The 21,464-nt window shown below is 40.1% G+C and overlaps 1 long non-coding RNA gene across 1 annotated transcript in view; it reads right to left on the reverse strand.

Annotated features, from left to right (window-relative positions):
- LOC131456825 (uncharacterized) overlaps window positions 1–8,168 on the reverse strand; it is a 235,203-nt gene extending 227,035 nt beyond the window's left edge. The window contains exon 1 of the long non-coding RNA XR_009239940.1: window positions 7,868–8,168. This is a non-coding gene — a long non-coding RNA (uncharacterized LOC131456825). The remainder of the gene's footprint in view (window positions 1–7,867) is intronic.
- Window positions 8,169–21,464: the final 13,296 nt, after the last annotated feature.

The following is a 21,464-nucleotide window of genomic DNA, read 5'->3' on the forward strand; positions in this document are numbered from 1 at the left end:
AACAAAGATATAGAACATTATTAATATACAGATCTACTCAACTGACGTTTATTTTCATTACTCTTATTGTTCTATGCCTGTACCATAGAGCATCAATTTCTTATTATGTTGTAGGTACACACAATAATAATAATAATAATAATAATAATAATAATAATAATAATAATAGACAATAAAGGCAAATCTGATCCACATTTTCTGTCCAATGTTGTAAATCCAGCCCAACAGGCATCCCATATTTTTTGTCCGAAATTTGTTTTGCAGCCAGACAGTGAGAGTAAGCTAAGGCTATGCTGACAGTCATGCAGGTGACAGCCTTAATTAATGGTGATGGGAAAGAAGCAAGAGAGGGGGAGGAGAAAAGTGCGGGGTGTGTGTGTGTGTGTGTCAGTGCGTTGTGCGTGCAGTATCTGCAGTCAGTGACTCCGTCACATTGGCGAATGACAGAAGTTATCAACACATCCAGGTGGAAGCGGCTACCAGCCCCATGAGCACACATACAACACACCATAATTAGAAGATATCGCCAGCACACATACACATACTTACATACTTTTACAACCAGTTTATAGACCAGAGAAACAGTGCCACTGACAAACACGTCCTACAACTATTCTTCTTTATGGAATCGGTCCTAAGCCTAACTGTTTATTATCAAAATCACGGGAGATTTAGTAGAAAATAGAACTATTGATTAAGTGTCGCAGCCCTATACCTTTGTGGTTTACATTCTTTTCAGGGTTCTGTACTTGGGTTTATTGGTAATTTTACTGCCATAAATAAAATGCTTTAAAGACCATTGTGAAAATGGAGTCATTAGTTAACTGACATCAGAGCACCCACATAAGGGCCCCAAAGGGGTCAGAGGGCGTCTGGACCAGAGGCTGTGTTTAAAGTGACTAATATTTACTGGTGGATTCGCCACATAGAGACAAATTACTGCTGCAACGGACCACACATTTTTTTCAGTATATTGTTCATGCAAGTTCAAATGAATTTAGAATGACCTGTAATTGAATAAATTAACAAATATTCAACCATCAACCAACATGTGTCTGTACTTGTATTGTTGATTGTGATATTATTTTAAAACTGTGAATACTGGATAATTCCAGCAACACTGTTTACATTACATCCTGGTGCCTAATTACATGCTGCACCTGGTGAAAGGAAAAAAAAAACAATACGCTTGGGTTTCATTTTCATCCTGCTGACGGTGGGTTCCACCTTCTAATTGTTAAATATCTTCATACTGTGTTGGTGCAGCCTCTGTTGTTACAGCTGTCATATAGTACAGCCTTTCATTTCATTGTCCAATCTTTTACTTGGAAAAGTTGAATGCATTGCAAATTATTTCCAAATTTCAACTGCTTATACAGTTGCTGTTTGACATAATGTTGTGAATATATACACACACATATACATATATAATACTGTATATGTCAGACATGACGTTGTGGTATTGGGGGAAAAAAGATCATAAGACCATATGGACTGAAGAATACAAATAAGCCAAAACTAAAACTGCCAATGTAAGCACTATGATTGAGAAACAAACCCATAAGTGCAGACAAAGTCTTTGAACAACTAGAAAAGGAGGCTCAGTGGGAAACACGTCACGTTTAGAAAAGAAAAGCTAGCAGCAAAATTATGACGCTATGAGAACTCCGGACGTAACTGAATCTGTTTGTTTACACTGCCATGTTGGCAGGAAAAAAAAATTAACAGCACTAATAACAGTTTGAAGTTGTCAGAGTTCATTGTGCTCTTTAAATCCACGGAGCTTGAGCGGTATAAATATATCCAACCGTTGTAACAACATCACTCCACACATTATATTAGCAATATTATTCATCGATTACTAAATTAATCGACAACTGTTGATAATCGATTAATCGGTTCAAACCTTTTTCCATGATCAAAACAAGATGTCCGATTGTTTAAGCTTCTTAAATGAGTATTTTCTTAATTTCTTTGCTAACAAAGGAATCATTAAAAGTTAATCATTTCGGTTAGTGGACAAAACAATACATTTGAGAACAGCATGATTTCCAGGTTTGACAAACACTGATCAACATTTTTTAAGGTTTTCTGATATTTTTTATGGACCAAACGATTAATAATCGTTAGTTGCAGCTCTAATTATGATGTCTACAACTTTCTGATTAACGTTCCCCCATGCTACTACAGAGAACTCACCCTCTGTGTAGGGTCATTTGTCTGAAATTCAGTGGTGCAACTACAAATACTTTGTAACTGTACTGTAACAAAAAAATCTGAAAAAAAGAGCCCCAAGAGCAACACTTTTTGTCAGAATAAACCCAAAAAGTTCCTTGTACAAACAACTTATATATAGTTCAGGCTGCAGAGGACAACAAGCTAGTGACAAAAAACATAATGATCTGAGAAAAGTTGCTATTAAAATCTGTATGTTCCTCAAGTTACAAAACAGTACTGCGAGTACTTTTGTCACTTCTGCTGAACTTTAACATCATGAGCCCAAAAGCTGCCATTTCCTTGGGCAGTCGTGTAAAGTGACTTTGTCAGAGCCACAGATTCATTGTTCATCAAAGCAAATTAGACAGGAGATGTGAAGGTCAAGAGGAAGACAAAGCCAGTGCGACAATGAGGTCTTATATGAAGACTGTTAAAAACTCAGAGTCAAGTGACACAACTTGTAAAAGGACCATCTTGTCCGTGTGTTCCAGAGTAGGCAAAGTTCACAGAGAAGGTTTTGGTCCCTTGCCATTAACTACTGTCATCGGAGCAGGGATGATGAGGAGGGACGTCACTAATTAGCCGCTGTCAGACAAATGACATTCTAATCACGTTTTCTGGTAATTATTTCACTTTTACGATCTCTCTGCTAATCTCAGGTTGGCACGATTGCACTTGTCATTAAAATGAAGCTCTTAAAATGTTGTTGTAGCTTAAAGTGATGTGAAGGGATGAGATGGAGGGAAAGTCCTCAACACTCAAGCACTAAAGTGCACTAGTGTGAAAATAAATGTTCTCATTTTATCATCTCTGGTGCATAAATTTGTGAAATGTGTGATGTATTTACGTGGACTAACAGAGTCTTGTCAGTGACAGGTCTGTACTTATCTCTTTTCACACCTTTTGAGTGGCTGTGGTCGACCGGCCCAGTTATTTTTTTCCCTGAACTTCTACCAACTGAGCTGGTTATATGTGAAATTAAAAAAAGCAAAATTATTAACCAAGCGGCTGAAGCTAAACACGCTTCCTTGACACGGGGCTTGGAAAGGGCTCAGTTTTCAGCCCATTTCATTCTGCAAAATTGATTCAAGCATCTAGGCACACAATTCTGAGAGTATTCAAAAGACCCTTTTTTTTGTAAAGTTCTAGACTCTTACAAGTGCAAGGTTAACGCTAGTAGCCATCTATCCAACAGCTATGGAAAAACGGGTAATTCAAAGTGGAGATAAATAACTTTTTGGACTGTTATAACTGGCTGCACAGTGTATTGTGGATAGAAAAATGACACCATCATACATTTAAAGTGCTAACAATAACCCCATCTTTCACTTCAATATTGATTTGGCATCTAGGAGGCAGTTTCTGTAGAATAATTACATCTCCGAAAAATAAACTAGTGCTGCACGACATGGTCAAAGAGATTATCTTGCCATTAGTTTAAAACATATTGTTGTTTGAATATGATCTACAATTGGGAGGTCTTATTACTTTTGCATCCTCCACAAATCCAAAAACCTCTCCTAGTAGGGAATCATTAGTGGACACATGTGACATTGTTTGAACCTGTGACCTTGCAAGCCTTAAGGGACCATTAGATCGGTGAACGCATCATTGAATAATACACAGCTCTTTTACTGTGTGAAGCGCAAGGGACGGCGAGCATTATGCTAAAATATGTACCACTTCCACTGTGGTTCCGCAGGTCCTCGGCAGCCGTCATTTGTGCCGCGCTGGCCGTCTTTTGGCTTCTCGATTCGCCCCGTCTCCAGCTCGGGTCTCATTACGTGTGACAGCGCTCAGGAAAAAAAAAAAGCAGGTGGAGGCTGGAATGAAAGTAAAGGGAAGGGAGGAGGAGGCTTGCTGCACAGAGATGGGGCCTTCTCTTCCTCCTCATATCATGGATGAATCAATTGATGCTGTTCCGTGCACTTTTTCTGCTGACCTAGCGAGGAGGAGGAAGAGGAGGAAGTATCCGGCCAGTTGCCTGTGGCATGGCAGCTAAAGTTTAGCTCACTCTGTCACTATTATCCCCCACCCACTGTCTTCATGCTTCTAGCTAGTGTGAAAACACACACACACACACACACACACACACACACACACACACACACACACACACACACACACACACACACACACACACACACACACACACACACACACACACACACACACACACACACACACACACACACACACACACACACACACACACACACACACACACACACACACACACACACACACACACACACACACACACACACACAAAAGAGAGAGACCATCACCTGCCTCTAAAATGCATTTCTCGCCTGTGGAGTTATGGCATCGGACTGTCTGCTAGATATTACAGTTGTGGGGGTAAATCTAGATGATGGATGATTTCTGTTGTGCTGTCAAGACCAGCGCTTGATAAAAGAACAACACTGCAAAGACACACAAGACAAACGGATTGTGCGGAGAAGAGGGAAAGGGGCGGGGGACAAAGCACATCAATATCTGCTCTCAACAAATTCATGCCACCGAAGCAATTTGAATTAGTGAATCTACATACGTAATGTCATACAGGCGGACTATTTGCAATGTCAGCGTGTCATTTGCTGTAAGATCAACAAATACATGGCGAGGCCTCAATAAAACATTTTGGCCCGCATGTCGTGTCAACTCGCAGCGCGTCGCCGGTTCACTGTTGGCGGGACAAACGCATCACTGTCTTGTCTGGAAGAGGAATAAATATTGATATGCTCCAGTGGCCTACGTATGTTAATTAAATACACGCTCACTGAAATTCAATGACAGCTGGAATTTCACAGTGAGCAGGGGGATCTCACCGCTTTCTCCCCCAAGAGTGTAAAACATAATTGGTTGACAGCAAAAAGTAACACACAATTAGTTAGGGAGGTTTAATTAATATTATTCAAGACAAGGTCCTCGAGTTTAGATGCGTCCTACTGCGCGCTGCCTCTCTGTTGTACGGATGCAGCAGATGTGGCGCTGAGGGCTTAAGGCGATTGGTTGATGCGTTACAACAGGGGTGTGTGGTGTGTGTGTGCTGCAACCCCTCGGTGGAAACAAAAAAACAATTCCCCTATGCAAAATTCTGAAACTATCTTCACATTTTTATATAGATTTGTTTCAATAAGTGGTGGTGCCCTACACGCCTTTAGTTCGGAAGAAAGTTTTTGGTGCGTGGCCATACTTATAAGAATAAGTATAATAAGATCAGTCATAGACTGCATTAAAAAATGGATGTAGTATTCAGATTTGAAAAGTGAAGCTCAGGAAGTTGGACAGAAGTAGCAGTTGATGACTCCACAAGTTGTAAAAAAAAAAAAAAAAAATACATTTGATGGGTGGATTTATAACACCATAATTTTTCTGAGCCGTTAATGGTCTTAATCATAGTTTTAGGTCTTCTTTATTAGAACATGGTGTCAATTTTGTGAATGATGTTCCCTTTTATTAGCAAATAGACAATAAAGCGTGACACGTACTGTATGAGCAAACATCAGCGTGACTGACAGCTGCGGTATCATCCAACAGGAGCCTGGTTGCAGACGATGTCGGTGAATTTCCGATTTTCAAAAGCTGACATGACATCTGTCAAACCGCGACTCTCAGAGTATAATTTTGTGAGAGAATGTTAACATTCATTCATTTTAGCTCAATGCTGAAGTCAAACTGCACAAAAAATGATGTAAAAACAGTGCAAGTTTTACGATGTTGCGTTGCTAGCAGGAGGCATAGACAAAGCATAGATAGAGAGTTTTTTAACATGCTATGTAGATGAGTATGGTTTCATGTAGATCTGCACCACATTTCATGGCCAACAATACAAGACCTTTTTAGAGAGCTAACCGAAATAGGTTTTTGGGGTTCAAGTTTTAACTCACCTCCCACTCAACTCTAGATCAACATATAAGACCAACAAATACATGGCGAGGCCTAAATAGAACATTTTGCACCTGCATGTCGTGTCATACAGGCGACATATTTCATATAGAAATTTCAGTCTTGTGCAAACTAGTCGACAAACTCTATTGAGAGGATATGCACTGATCAGTGCCTTAGACACAGCTAAACTAAAAAAATATACCAAGAATTTCATACAAATCTTTGAAAAAAAACTCACTTCAACAACTTAAATAAGTACAACTAACTTACTGAGCATTATTCTACAGTCAGCCATTCGAAGATGCCCCCCCCCCCCCCCCGTCATCACCACTGCTGTCTACTTTTTCTTCCCACAGTGGCATTGACACCTGGACTCCTCTGTGAGTCATGTATCACACTCACTTAAATGGCCTTGCACGGCTTGCGGACAACAATCCGCTTTGTTTTGGGCTATTGTGCGACACATTAAAAAGCAATTTGCTGCCAGACCTATTGAACAGACCTGCAATTGTTCCCCCAACATCACTCCCCTGGTGGACTGTTATTGTCATTGAGTGGTTTGGTGATGGGGGGGCACGAGGAGAGGTGGGTGTCCCTTGACAGTGGGCGATTGCGAAATTTCAGGCTTTATTGAGCTGGGCTCCACAAAAGGCAAAAAGGAGTGAGTTTAAAGTGAGGTTTTCTGTGATAATGTATATTAAAAAAAAAAAACACGAGTATTTATTCAAGCCCAAATCAGGTATGCGAACAAAGTGCCAGCAAATCAGGAGCTCTGCAGTGGTATTGTGTCAAACCTGCTTACTGAGGACGAGCAATGTAAGTCTATTTCAAATAATTTAAAAGATGTGAAAACACACTACCACACTGAAATCAGTATCAAAAGATTCTCAAGGTTATGAGATCGGTATCCGACACAAAAAGCGTTATCTTTTTACCTTGATCGTCCCTTTCGCCGCTTTCCCTTCTCTGTTCTAAAAATGCATGATTATATTGATAATATGTAATAAATCCAATTGAGAATCCACTTTTACTATTTCACACACACATGCCTATGCACCGTTTATTTCCTACATACAGGAGAGAAACAAAAATAATAACTCTAATAATTATAACATCTTCATTTCACAAGAAAACATTTTAGGATTAGTCAGCAAACTGTAAAACACACACCTCTCTGCAGGACGTGCTCAGTCACACAAGACTGCTATTGAAGCAACGAATTACAGATGTATGGACATTTTGCTCAAAGTTTTTTATTTCAATTTGAGAAGTGCAAATGTGGGACTTGAATTTTGAAATTTCTCTAATAGTGTACAGTAAAAATTATTTCCAGTACACTAGTAAATATCAATGTGCTGGACACAACTTTATTAGTCATGCTTAAGTCTCTCTTTATAAAGTTTCTCAAAGTCAAGTTATTAGGTCTCTAAAACGTATAGCTCTGAGGACTTTTCCAAATTCAAATATGTGCTTTCAAACGTGCACTCAGGGATACAGCGGTCTTGTTTTATTTTGAAACCGGATGTCGATATCCTTACAAATTTGATTTGTTGTTTCGAAAGCTTTTTTTAAACGTAAAAGCCTCTGTTACGACGTTAAAATCCAGCGTCAGGTCGTTTAAAACGATAGCCCGATAGCTTGACCACAACGGTTAAATGAACACAACTGCATTAGCCAGCAACATGCTTCTTGTAACAGATAGACAACTTTTTCCGTATGCTAACAGCTAACATTAATAGCATTACACTGGTCCTACCTCAAAACCATGGTAGCACAGCGTTGCCCTCCTCGGAGCTTCTCGGAGCGTTCCTCCAAGTTCTCAGCGTCAATTAAGCGCTTCACTCTTTCATTTTGTCCACATGCGTCCATGACAAACCAAGCAGGTACACTCCAGGACTAGCAAACAACAGCCATGACTCTGCAAGGAGCTGTCCGCCTCAACTTCACTTGTTGCTGGGATAGTGGTGGAAGAGCCGCCGCTGCCTCCTCCTCGTCTTGAAGCACCTCATCAGTGCAGGTGTAAAAGCACAGGTGCGTCAGCTCTTGAGCCTCATTACCGCCACCTATGGACTGTTGATAAATGAACACAGGTGCTTCATATAGACACTAATCAGGTGGGTGGAGCCTACCTCAGAGCTGCATTCATGGCTGCTACAATTTGAGGTATTCCTCATTAGGCAACAGTTAATTTGGTGGGGTTGTGGAACTATTTTCGTTTCTGGAGCCATACAACTGGTTAAATTAACAACGACAAAAACAACAGATCATTACCTGTTGTACAGTAGCTTCTAATTTTCAACTGTAAAATTGCATTTATAAAGCTGGTGGATAAAAGCAATATCACACTATCAGCACGACTGTAGTGTAGTCGTATTAGGATTCACTGATATTCAGCACTCTCACTAGTGTGATATTGCTTAATTAACAGGAGAGGGACAACACTTTATGCTCCATTATTTGGAGTTTGAGTTTGGGACTTTCTACTATATACTGTCGACTTTAAAATATGTGCACTCTTATAGTCTTAATGTTTAATATTTCCTATTAATTTTTCACACTTCCTTGTGTTTGTATTGCATGCTTACAGTTGAATGCCTTTACTTGTACTCTTTGTGCTAACAATACAAGTTTCCACGTTGTGAGATTAATGGAGAAATATCTTTATCTTGTCATAATTGTACAACACGTTTAAAAGACATGGTTGATGATCAAGTATTGTCTCGTAATGTCAACACCAGGGTTGGTAACGCCTTCTAAGCTTGTTTTTCTGTGTGAGACTTAGTTTGTTATCCACACACTAAAACTATACACAATTCTCTTTGGCAAAGTCCACAGAAATGCTGACTTGAGGGCCCTCTAGTGGCCATTTTGAGGTCTAATTAATCAGCCATTTATGTTATATATTCCACAATGATGATATGTTTCAATAACTTTTCCTGCACTCTTAAAGTCGACAAAAAGTAAACAACATAAAAAAAAGTCCCAAATTAAGCCTCATTTATTGTGTCAAGCTAAAATAATTGGGAGCATAAAGTGTTAATTCTTGTTAATATCATTTTGAGCCCTTGCAGCCTCTTGAAACTTCAGATGTCATCAAACTCTGTGAGGGTTCAGGACCTGAGGATTTATGGGGACACTGGGACCAGGACAAAATCTGTGAGTCATCGAGTGTGGACATTGGATTTGGGCCAAAATATCACACAGGTGCTGCCTTCACGCTCTTGTCTAATGTCATCTGTAGTTGGTGGGCCTGGGCAGACACATGCTTGACCCATCGAGTCTGTCTCTTTTTGTCAGTCTTGACATTTTAATCCTATTTTTATTGCACCAAATAATAACCTACTAGAATTCCCAATTTAATCTTCACATCCAGGGTTATGTAGTTGAGAAAGTGGGGGAAAAAATACACATTCTAAACAAAGTGCACAATATTTGCAGCATAATGTAGGAGAAAGTGAAAGGATCATGTATTTTCATCATAAAAACATCTGGATTGTGTTAAAGGTCCAGTCTGTAACATTTAGGAGGATTTACTGCAAAACTTTAATATAACGCCCATGCATAAGTAGAAAATGTTTGGTTTCCATTAAAAAAAAGCCCTTCATATGTACTTTATGCAAGGGCTATGTTTAAAGTGGCCACTTCCACATTGTTGCAGATAGTGGATAGTTTTTCCCAACTTAAAAATTGGAGTGTGCAATATCTGTAACAGCTCCACCCGTGAAGGGAAGCCCAACGAGGGCAATTAAATATCGTGAACAAGACTATCACAAACGAACACAAGATACGGCACTACCGCGCATGACATCACCACGTATTAATCGCATACCATAGTATTCAGCAACTTTAAAAGCCCTATGCTTCACCAGAAACAACTAAGCCACAATGGAGAGCTTAGCACAGCTTAGTAACTCATGGAAACAGGGCTTATTGTAGGTCAGCGTTTCATAAAAGAATTCCTGCAACCACTCAAGCTAGACACAGGGAGCTTGAGGAGCCTGGAACTGAAGCTGAGGAGATATTAAATAAAAAAAATGTCCTGGTTTCCAAAGTCCATTTCCACATTGACGCTGCACAGACACACACGATCCAAACCATTAACTCTACAAGATACAAAAAAAAAAAAAGCCTCTCTGCTGTGATTGTCACGCAGGTCCGAAGCATATTTTCTTCCTCTAATAAAATACAACCATGTGAGAGCCATGACCAATGACTTGATGTCTTCATATTATGATTAATTTCACATCTGGTCACAGGAGTGATTACATTATTGATGAAGTCACTGTCAATTTGTTACGGATATAATAGTAGTGGTTGTTGGCAAATGATTAGACTATTAACCAGGGGAGGAATGAAGAAAATATATTTACAAAGGCTGCCTGACAGTATAATGACTTATGAAACGTGTTTCTCTGTTGTGCTAAATCTTCTGAAAGAGACAACTATTTTGCTGTTGAGTCAGTCCAGTTTATTCAAGTCGGAGTTGGCACAATAACTTGTTCTGAAAGTAATTGACTTAAGTCTCCGCTTGATCAAGCCTTTATGCACCATGTCATTTACAAAGAGCTTCGTCAGATTTATTAAAAAAAATGTTGCCAAGTGTTTTAAATTACCAAAGTGTTGAGGAAATGTTGCTCCAAATCCACGCATTTTCTCTAGCTTGGCACTTGGACTGAGTCATCGGAGCCAGGACAGAAGAAATGAGGTCCTTTTTTTTATTTCCTTCCCAAGCACAGATGATCATTTTCCAGGCAATTAAGACGTAGGAGGTGGGGTCAGTGCATGCTCACAGGAAACCCGGTGTGATAAAAACCAGCTCAGTTGCTGTTGTAGGCAATGGGGGAAAAAAAGCTGCTTGTCAGCTGTCCTACAAGCTTGGGTAATTGACCCAGCTTTGAGACAGACCAGTGATATCAAAGAGTCATTAACATCTTTAAAATTAGATTCCCTGTCTCCTAAATGCTGAATTTATAAAGCGTGTCTGTAACAATTCAGCTGTTACCTGTTTCAAAGCCACCGATGGTTTCTTCCAGAACGTACACAGCGTTCAATTTAACATGTTTGTGAAATTGCCGCATCAATATTGAATGGACATACTTAAGATTGCATGAAAGCGATGTCTCATTTCCAATCACACTGCCAGTCCGATCAATTTTCTTGTTTTGCTAATTGAAGTAACATCAGAGCCTGTTATGGAAATCAATCCAAAGTTGTGCTAAAGGCTTTCTAAAGATGCAAAGGATGTACTTGAGCACCGGATGAACACCAATGGGGCTGAATGGCAGGGATATGAGTCTGTTTTAAGCCTGGGTAATACTTCCTCATGTCTGGAGAGCTCCACTAAGGTCTGTGTGACGTAAATGTGGATCCTTTTAGCCTGGCTCCATCATGATACAGTTCGTATAGTACAGTACCTTGACGGTTTGTAACAGTAAATGTCCAATGACTGCATCAGCGAGATGGCGTTGTACCAGTGCGTCGATGACGAACAACAACATCGAACACGACAGACAACAACGGAGCAGCTGCTTTTTTTCTGCTCTGTTTGTGGCTGTTTGAGACTGCAAGCTTTGTATGAGAATAGACGGCGGTCACAAGGGAGTGACGCTTGGGTCTAGCTCTCCACACTCACACTCACCCTCCACACTGTACCGCTCCATTATTCTGGTACCCTGGCATTTTGGTACTATTCCTAATGGAAATGCAAAATAATACGTACCATACCGAGCCAATCCACTCGGTGAAAACCCAGCTTACTGAGAGGTGTTTGGGTTTGTGAACGAACCCAAACACCTCCAAATTTTGGACTAGGACTGTACGTACTAATCACTGGACAATGGATAATGATGGAAACGGTAACGATGGATGCTTGCTTAAGGTTACATGTGCATCCCAGCTCTTAAAGAACACAAAATGTACAAATGAGAATGCTTGGTGAGAAATGGCTACAGGAACAGAACGTGAGCTCGAGTACACAGACGTGGAACACTGACTTTGATTTTAGTATGCGGAAAGTATGTCGAGGCCTTCGTTATTCAACTGGTTGAACATAAGTTGTGCTACTGTGTAAGTTACGGAACAAGCATTTTTCAAAAGACACGTTTAGTTCGTCATTTCCCATCATTTCCCTACTTAGCTGCAACTTCTGGACCGGCTTCAAGGGGAATTCAAGGTTTTGAGAGTTGCAGGAAGATGAGGCAGGAAAAGGCAAACAAGAGCAATATATTACATTATAACTACATTTTAAAAGTTTTGTGAGAACTACTCACTTACACACTCACACAGGACCCGGCCCCTTTAAAGAGACTGGTTGATAGGTCTTTCAAATGGTAAAGTCAGTGCAAATAAAGAGTAAAAATGTTGTGTTTTGCATTTGGAAAAGGTTGCCACAAACCATTAAAACCTAATGAAAACATTTGTGGCCACAGTTTCATTTTGAAAAATAATCCCCCAGCTTTCTACAAGCATAAAAGCCAGTATCTCAAAACTGAAACTATTGTAAATAATGAAAAACAACGTTTTATGAGCGTCTGAGCTGAGAAACAGTGAGCCCATATTTTAATCACTTACCTTCTGCACATTTGGCCTCCAAACTGCAGGAAGAGGATCTGGCAAAAATTGAATTTTGATGACTCAAAACACTAAAGAGTGTCCATTGTCGGGCTCATTTGTGCATATTTTTTTTTTACAGTTTCTTTTGGAACAGAATTGGACCAGAAATAAATGAAAATGTCATTCCTTGTGCATGTGCACACATGAAACAAAGAACCCAACTAATATGTACTGTATCAAAGGAAACATTAAAGTGTAACGACCGTCAATGGGGCTGGCTCCTGCAAACATGCACCATCTGGGTGGATGAAATCACAAGCCAGAAACTTTGTTAATATAGTGTATTTTTCTCTTCCCCTGCCTGCAAATGAAACATGACATCTTTGTATATCTAGCGTATTAAATGGAGACTGTTGTTTACCTGTGTCTTTGAAGATAGATTCCTGCAGACTCTAGAAGATGCCAGTAAACACAGCATGCGATGTGTCTCTACAAATGCAGATATAAGTCAAAGCCTAAAGTTTTACATTAATAGATGTGTCAAATGCATATTAACCCATGTCTAACATTTTGTGACGACACCTTTGGTCCCTAGAGGCTGAATCTTTAAGGGTTTGACAACAAATAGATGGACTGCAGTGCGATTTAGCACAAGTAATAATGTCTAAATGACGCAAACCAGAACCCAATGTTTTTCTGTCATTTGTGCCAAGTCAACTACAGTGATAATAGAAACTCCAACATCAGGCACCCAGTGAATTGTTAGCTTATTACTGCTTGTTGTCCCTGTTGCAGCGAGGTGCAATGTAAATGACCGTCAGTACACACATAGATATAAAATATAAAGCCCAGCTGGCCAAACACGACCCAAACCAGAATATGACTTTCAGATCCCCATAAGCTTAAGTATTGGGTATCCATGCTCAAGGATAACAGCTTTAACAACATAATCAGAATAGCTTGAAGGACTAGAAAATAAATTGAAAGAACATGCACAAAAGGTTAAATTAAACTTGGGGCAATGTAATCCTTCAATAAAGGTTTCTTCTCATCTGGGACAAATGAGAAGATGACAATACTAATATCCTTATTTCAAGGTTCCCCAACATGAATCCAAGAAGGGCACCTTGGTTTGACTTCTGTTTTCCCTGGGTTTCTCGAACAAAACAGAATTGTCATTCATTAAACTCCCCTGCATATTTTTTTTTTTTTTAAAGATTCCGAACAACCTTTGAAATTGTACCCTGATGATGTCATGTGGAGGACACAGACGACAGGTAGTGTTAAATATGGTGGGGAGAAGGAGAGTGAGACGGATGCTGCGAGGCATAAATGAGCTCCGATGGTGTGAAAACATGATTTTCCAACACCACGTTTTGCATATTTAACTACGCATTTCAGTATCTCAAAACCACACAAAAACAAGGTGCATGTCCTATGAAGCCCAGATACAAAACTATGGACACACGCCACTCTTAGGAGTTCAGAATATCTACAGATGCGGTTTCAAAACACAAACTCTGATGCATCCTTTCATTGTTCTCAGGAGCACGGCGAGATGTTCCAATTCATTTGTGAATGAGACACAAAGGATGGGCTCATGCATATATATATGGAGCGCAGAGTTTTCTGGAGACGGCATTATTAAGTGGAAAAAAAAGCTATAAAATGCCTCTTTCTCGAAGGGGGTTCCTGATTTAATGAGACTGTTACTTTCCACCGTACAGTTTATCCCTGATGAGAAGAAGCGGCTGCGCTACCATTATCTTATTGAGATTTGTCTGAGCTTCCTTTTTGCTTTTATTCATAACCCAACACATTTCACTCATCTTCCACGCTAAATAATTTAGCAGCACAAACCACATTAATGGGGGCAAACCATCTCTGATAGATTACTCGGAGAGTGGTTATTTATGTACAATATCACTCAGGGAATTAAGCATTGTATTTCAAATGAAGACGAGTTGAAAAACATGGGGATGACAAACCGGGTTGGCTTTTGGGTTTCTCTCTCTTTTTCCTCGACAATGTGTTAAAAGAAAGCAAGCTATGAGTGAAAAGTTATGTTAGAAACTTAAACGGGAATGAAGATCTTCCTCTTGCGTACGATACATGTGATTATTGTATACACGTACAGAAGAACATTATATTTAAGTTAGGTGTTCAAGCCTTTTTGGGTAATTGACTAAGTTTGGGCAGCAAACACACATGGCTGGATTCAAAAGCAGATTACCTATCATTATGTTTTTGAAATGACTGGTGGTAAAATGGTCCATTTTTTGAGTCTTGATGAATGACCATTCAAAACTGCAGAGCCCTGCACGGGTCAGTTTTTTTTAAAACTTACACCCGCCCATACCTGTGAAGCTCCGTCACGGAACCGACCCGTTCCTCTCATATAATTTATTTTCAATTCACCACGGCCGACGATAAAAACCACAAAATGCAAAGAATAAATAAATACACTCCATGTACTGCTGGGTAAAAGTAGCAATCCACCTGATATACAGCAGCAGGCCCAGTTTAACACACAACAAAATCACGACTGCATGAGCAGACCGTTCATGTGAGCCGTTCTGCAGCTAGAATGAGCGCTAATCCACAATTAATACCGAATGCAAATACGGCACAGAGAGATGAATGACAACAACACAACGGCAGAAATTAGCATCCAGCAAATGTCATGATGTTGCCCACACGCAGAGCAATAAAACAGCCAGCAGTCTCAGCATCCTCATGGCTTTCTGATATTGCCTAAGCACACAAAGCAGCAAGTGTTTGCAGCTGTTTTACATTTATTTACTGCAGAGCTTGCAAATCAGGGCGAGAGAGAGACGGGGGGAAAAAGGTTTGAGGCTTAAAAACTTCGCTTTATTGCAGAAGAAACCGTGCATATCCTGCATAATTTTGTATTACTCTACAGTTTCTGCGATATAAGACTGATGCGGATTTGTCATAGTTTTCAAAAGTCGCTCCAGATCAGTGTGAGACAGAGACATAAACCCTGCCACAAGGAGTCCTTCAGATCTGGACCAAACAAACCTAAGACTCTGTGTGCGACCTGGTCCAACTCCTCGGATTAAAGGGGTAGTTAAATTTTTTTTTGTTAAAGTGTGGGTGTATGAGGTGCTCACACATAGTCAGCGCTGACACAATTCAACAAAACACCTTATGAGATCCACATCTGCATGAGTCGGTGATAGCATGTTATCAGTGTTAGATGGATTTTTTTCTGCCTGGAAACTGAAACCCAAAGTGTTGGTCTGGTTTGTATCACTAAGATAAATCCAAGTTAAGGAATTCAAACACCAAAGTAACAAAATAAGACGTTTGGACTTACTAGTGGAGGCAGCAAGAGTGTCAACTACGTCTGTGTGCTGTGAAGTAAAAACGCAGATTTTCTCTATGGATTTTGGTATGGGAGAGTGATCGGTTTACGGAGACAAATATAAACTTGAGTTTCAAATGACTTCAGGGTATCGAATGGTGAAATAAAGTGGCGAAACATATTCTCATGATATCACAGACTTTTGAATGTATGCATTTTAAATTAAATGGTTTGTATTTCGGGATTAGGTCAATTGGACACTCTAAATTGATCGTAGGTGTGAGAGTGAATGGATGTTTGTCTCTATGTGTGGCCCAAGAACAAGACACTTAACTAGATGTAGACTAGCGGAGCCAGGAATCGAACCCGCATCCTTCAAGTATAAAGACTGAAAAGCAGTTCAGTATACTCTAAAGTCACATTTGTGTATATACAGTGTCACCCAAAATCAATAACTAAATATATCATGAATTTACATGATAGATAGTTTTCCAATTGCGACCAGAGATTAATTGAGTGCTACAAATACGGTAGATTCACTAAGGGTTTTATTGTTACGTTAAAAAACATATTGTCAAAGTTTGAGAATTTAGAAAAGTATACATTTGTTGGGTATTTTTCATTTGTGCATGCATCACTGTAGGACCCAAATTTGGTGGAAACCTTTCTCCAAAATAGCTGAATTATCCATTCAGGATGGAGTTGCAGCAAGTTCTCGCCAAAACTATACACTGTCAAGTGTCATGCAAACCTTTCTACCTGATTTCCTGTTTTCTAGCTCAGTGAACCAGGAGTGTGTACAGTTGTCAACGGACTGCAGTTTGTCTTCAGTCGACTCCCCCGACTCATCTCCCTAGTACACTTGCAAGTGCCCTACGGAGGCGCTGGGGGGCAGCCTTATTAGACTCCTCATCTGTAATTAACCTAAGATCCATCCTCTCCCTATCATCATGCTAATGAGCAATCTAATACTCTTGAGTGATTTGTAATGTGCACAGGCCATCGATCATAGCACACAGATAATGTCCCGGGCCAATCAAGAGATCTTCCACTGTCACTCCATTAGAGCACTGCGGGCACTTTGAAAGGAGCTGTCTTTGTTAATTAGTCAATGCTTTATTCACAAATGCCAAATAATTGCTGTTATTTCAGTAACACAAATGTGGAACCATTTGTTTGTTTGTTTGTTTTTTTAGTCTGAATTGTTTGCCCCTAATTGCTCCCCTAATCTTTCACTTAAAAGGAGTCTTTGTCCGGAGAACTTTGGCAACTCCAGACAAAGTTGCCAAACGTTCATGTGTTTGAACCTGCACAGTTTGATATGCTCCGTGATCAGGTTTCCTTATGGCTGATGCCAAATGCTCCATTATGAACTGTAGTGAGTGTATTCTAATCATAATCATAGCCTAACTTAGTGGTATTGTACATATAATGACCCAAATGTGTCTTATTTTACTAAATCTTAAGTGTTTTCAAATCAAAATCACAATCAATGCAATTAGCACATTTTTATTATTATTTTAGGTTACGTGCCAATTTAAGAAATGTACACCATATATGTTGGAAACATATCATATCTCGAAGTTCTCATTCTTGCATTAAAAGTTTATATTTTGATGGTATTTCATGTGGTAATGCTGTCCCCTTGCATTTGGACTACATACAGCTGAAATTGCCATCACTATAATTGTCAGAAAAATCACAATATATTGATACTTTCCACTAAATTGTGATTAGAGAAAATCAGCCCAGGGATCAAAGGTCGTTTAAATTTAAAGCTGCAGAGTGTAACTTTTTGTGATTTTGTTTGCTGGTATTATTCTGCCTTTGTCTTCATGAACAGAAACGATGGAACATTTTATGTATGCAGCGTCCTTCGTCTTCAAACATGCTCCGTCATGCAATACTACCTGACCTGACTGAGGGAGCAGTTGTGTTTTATACGAGCATTTATCCCATCAAACTAAACTATATAGTATAAATATGTGTGTTTCCAACCTGTTTACAGTTGTCTTGCTTTACTAGCGCAATGTTGCTCTTGTCTCCATCCATATATATATATATATATATATATACATATATACATGCTGGGTATAAAATGGTTGAAATGCCATATTAACTTAATCACTGAGCAACCACACTAGACACTAGAGGAGGAGCGCCTGCATATTACAGTAATTGATATTTGTATACCACGACAGTTAAGTAAAACAAGCTCTGCGGACGGAGGCTGCGGGGATTTCCCTGAAAAGCAAATTGAATTCAGAGGAGGTTGTGAGTGATTTAAGAGCCAGTGACATCCACGCTGGTGAAAGTGCTGAGTGCAGGGCGCCAGGTCTGTCTCCCTCTCTTACGCTCTCTCTTTCACTCTCTCCATCACTGTCTCTCTTTCCCGATCCCGCCCCTTTACATTTCCATCTCGGGACAGCTGCTATAACTCAGACTTGATTCAAATCCTTTCTGAGAACACAAACGCACACACACACACACACACACACAGAGTGTGATCCTTTAAAGGCACGGACTGAGAACACAAAGCGACAATCCAAGAAATAAAGATACACATTCCTCATTGGACTTTGTGGTTCTAACGACCAGTTTCTCGACAACACACTGTAAGTGAGACATTAATTCAGATTATTATATTCACATGACTTGCCAATGTTATATTCCATTCACATCTCTGTATACGTGTTACTCTTCGATACCACTTCCACTACTGTGAAAACTCCAGTCACATAAGGCGATATGCCAGCTGTCCGAGAACTCCAAAGGAGGAAGAAGAAGAAGAAGACGTTAGGAAAGGAGGGAAAAAAGAAAGATTAAAGGAGCCTGTAATGCAACGTTGTAGATGCCAAATGCTGTAGAACAAAGAAGAAGGATAACAAGAGGAAGAAGTGCATTCTTATTTGATTAAGCACATGCTTATCTACATAATATGACTAACCGTACTCCAGTGAAGGTATTTTCCTCTCTTCTTTAGGTTTTTTTGCACAGTTAAAAAGTAAACAATGTAGTGTTTTATTTAGTATTTTAAAAGATTTAAAGCCTGTACATACTCTGGAATTTGTTCCCTCTCCTAGGGCTGTGAGAAAAGAATGACGTCATTATTTTCTTGCATCATCTGGGCGGTGCTTTTTTTCTTGTCCGACAACTGTTGTGTGATTGGCCAGAAATTTCAAGTGGGCGTGATTCTGCACTTGAGTTTCTCGTGAAGTATAGGATGTCCTGTCCAGAACTTTGTCCTTAATCTTGCCACCTCGAGAAAAAGAAACAAATGTCTCTGTCCTTGCAGAGCATGTACAGTCCTTGACTCTCATCGTGCGGTTAGAGTAAAGTAACCCAAACAAACTGAGCTCTGATTAACCTCACGCCTCCGATGCAAACTTCCCTTGCAGAAATACTGAAATTAACTTCGAGCAGAACACCATGCACAACCAGGGTTTCAAAGCAGTGTGTAAACAAGGTTACCCAAATTAAATCTGCGTCTTGGAGTAAAGCCAGTAGCATATGTTGAGCCGGTGCAGCGAGACAAACACCTAAACCCCTGGTTGGCGCCGACTCCCGTAGATGCCACGAGTGTAATTCTGCAGTTTATTTCAATGGGTTTGAAAATCCCCTCATGTTTGTGTCTGATATTTTTATGATCGTTTCTGTCAGTGCTGGCACGCCAATGCGAGATAAATGAGGTGATTAAGCACAGCAGATAATAATAATGATGTTTGGGAGGCCCCGCGTTCACGTCCATGTATGGCAAGATCGTGAACGTGGTAATAAAACACACGGGTAGAAATAGTTTAAGTCTGGTGTGTGATGAGGGGAGCCGACTGCCCTAAAATATACTGAATGCTGAAAACAAACCCGCTCCTTTGATCGCGGTGCGCTCACGGAAGTGCGGACAACAATAGCAGACAAAAAAACAAAAAGGTCGTGGCATGTATTTACAAGTCAAGCAAATGGGATTTGCCACAGGGAATGAATAGTTTGCACTGAAGAGTTCTGCGCCCCCCCGCCTCAAAGATGAAATTATAATGTCCACAAAAGGAAATAAGCTTGAGATCCTGAAATGGAATAAACAGACAAAGGGCCTCATTGTTTTCGCCTCGGTGGCCTTATCTGGCCTCGGCCAGCAAAAGGCGCATCAGAGGGGACTGCGTGAGAGAGAGATCCAGTATATCACATCTCGGTGACTGTGGGGAGTCAGTATCAGAGCACATCTCCAGGTCGTTTACCAGGGTGGGTGGTTTCATTACTCTTCTTTGCAACAATACTCGCTGATTGCCATCTTGTTTCACAGTGATTTATAATTCTCGCCCCGCGGAGTTTGCAGAAATACCTAAAGCAACTGCTCAAATAAGATAAGAAGGGCTCTTTATGTATGGCATTGTCTGTGGTGTACATCGGCGAACGAGAGATAGAGAGAGAAACACAGAGAGAGAAGGGGTGCCTCGGGGGTGACGCAGTGCTTTATTTTATTTTTTATTTTTTTTTGGAAGCATTCACAGATTTTTTTTCGCCGGGGATGCAAGAACGCAGGAGGCTGTTGTCGGTAACTTCTGAGACAAACCGGCAGGCTGCGAATGAATGAGACAGTTGTCGGGTGCAATTTGGTGAACGCATGACGTCGTGTCACCCTTTAGAGCATGTGCGAGAATCAAGCAAAATGTGCGCACAAAAGGGGCGGAAGTGTGGCAGTCTTGTCACTTCAGAGGAAAGATTCGGTCTGCTTTTCTTTTTTTTCTTTTTTTCTTCTCTCATCGCGTCATTTACATAAAACTGTAAACACCCCTCAGATAACAAGAAAGGCAGATGAAAGAGAGGGAGGGAGAGAGAGGGAGGGAGAAGCGGGAAGTCATACAATGAGCGTAAAACAGACCAATTATGAAAAAAAAAAACTACATCCATACAGAGGTGTTAATTGGATACAGAAAAGACTGATGTTTCCTCACAAGAAATCCCCTTTTCTCCAGAGAAATTATGCATTATTATGTTACACCAATATAACATGCATACGTTGGAAGGACAGGACAAATCAATTTCCACTTTAAGGCAGTTTTAATAGCTTATTTTAAACTTGATGTGCAAGTTAACTTCAAGCCACTCTACCTTTACATCCTGACAGTGGCTGAAAGCACATGGCCATGAATCTTGCACAGGGATTTTATTACTGCCGCAAAACAGCTAATGGGCCATGCATTTGCTCAGATTAACATTGGCATTGCTCACTGCTCCAGTGTGTGTGTGTGTGTGTGTGTGTGTGTGTGTGTGTGTGTACCGGTGGACCCATTCAGTTCAATCCAATTTAACTTCCGATCATGGTCCATAAAAGATAAAACAGCCAGCACATAAAGTGGAAATCACATACACTATAATGGAAATCACATTAACTGAAACAAAGCAAGTCCGAGCAAAACAAATATGGCTACCACAGCCATACTGTGTGAACTGAAATGGGGCAAAAAAAAAAAAAGGG

Source organism: Solea solea, chromosome 3 (assembly GCF_958295425.1).
Source record: "Solea solea chromosome 3, fSolSol10.1, whole genome shotgun sequence".
Lineage (NCBI taxonomy): Eukaryota > Metazoa > Chordata > Actinopteri > Pleuronectiformes > Soleidae > Solea > Solea solea.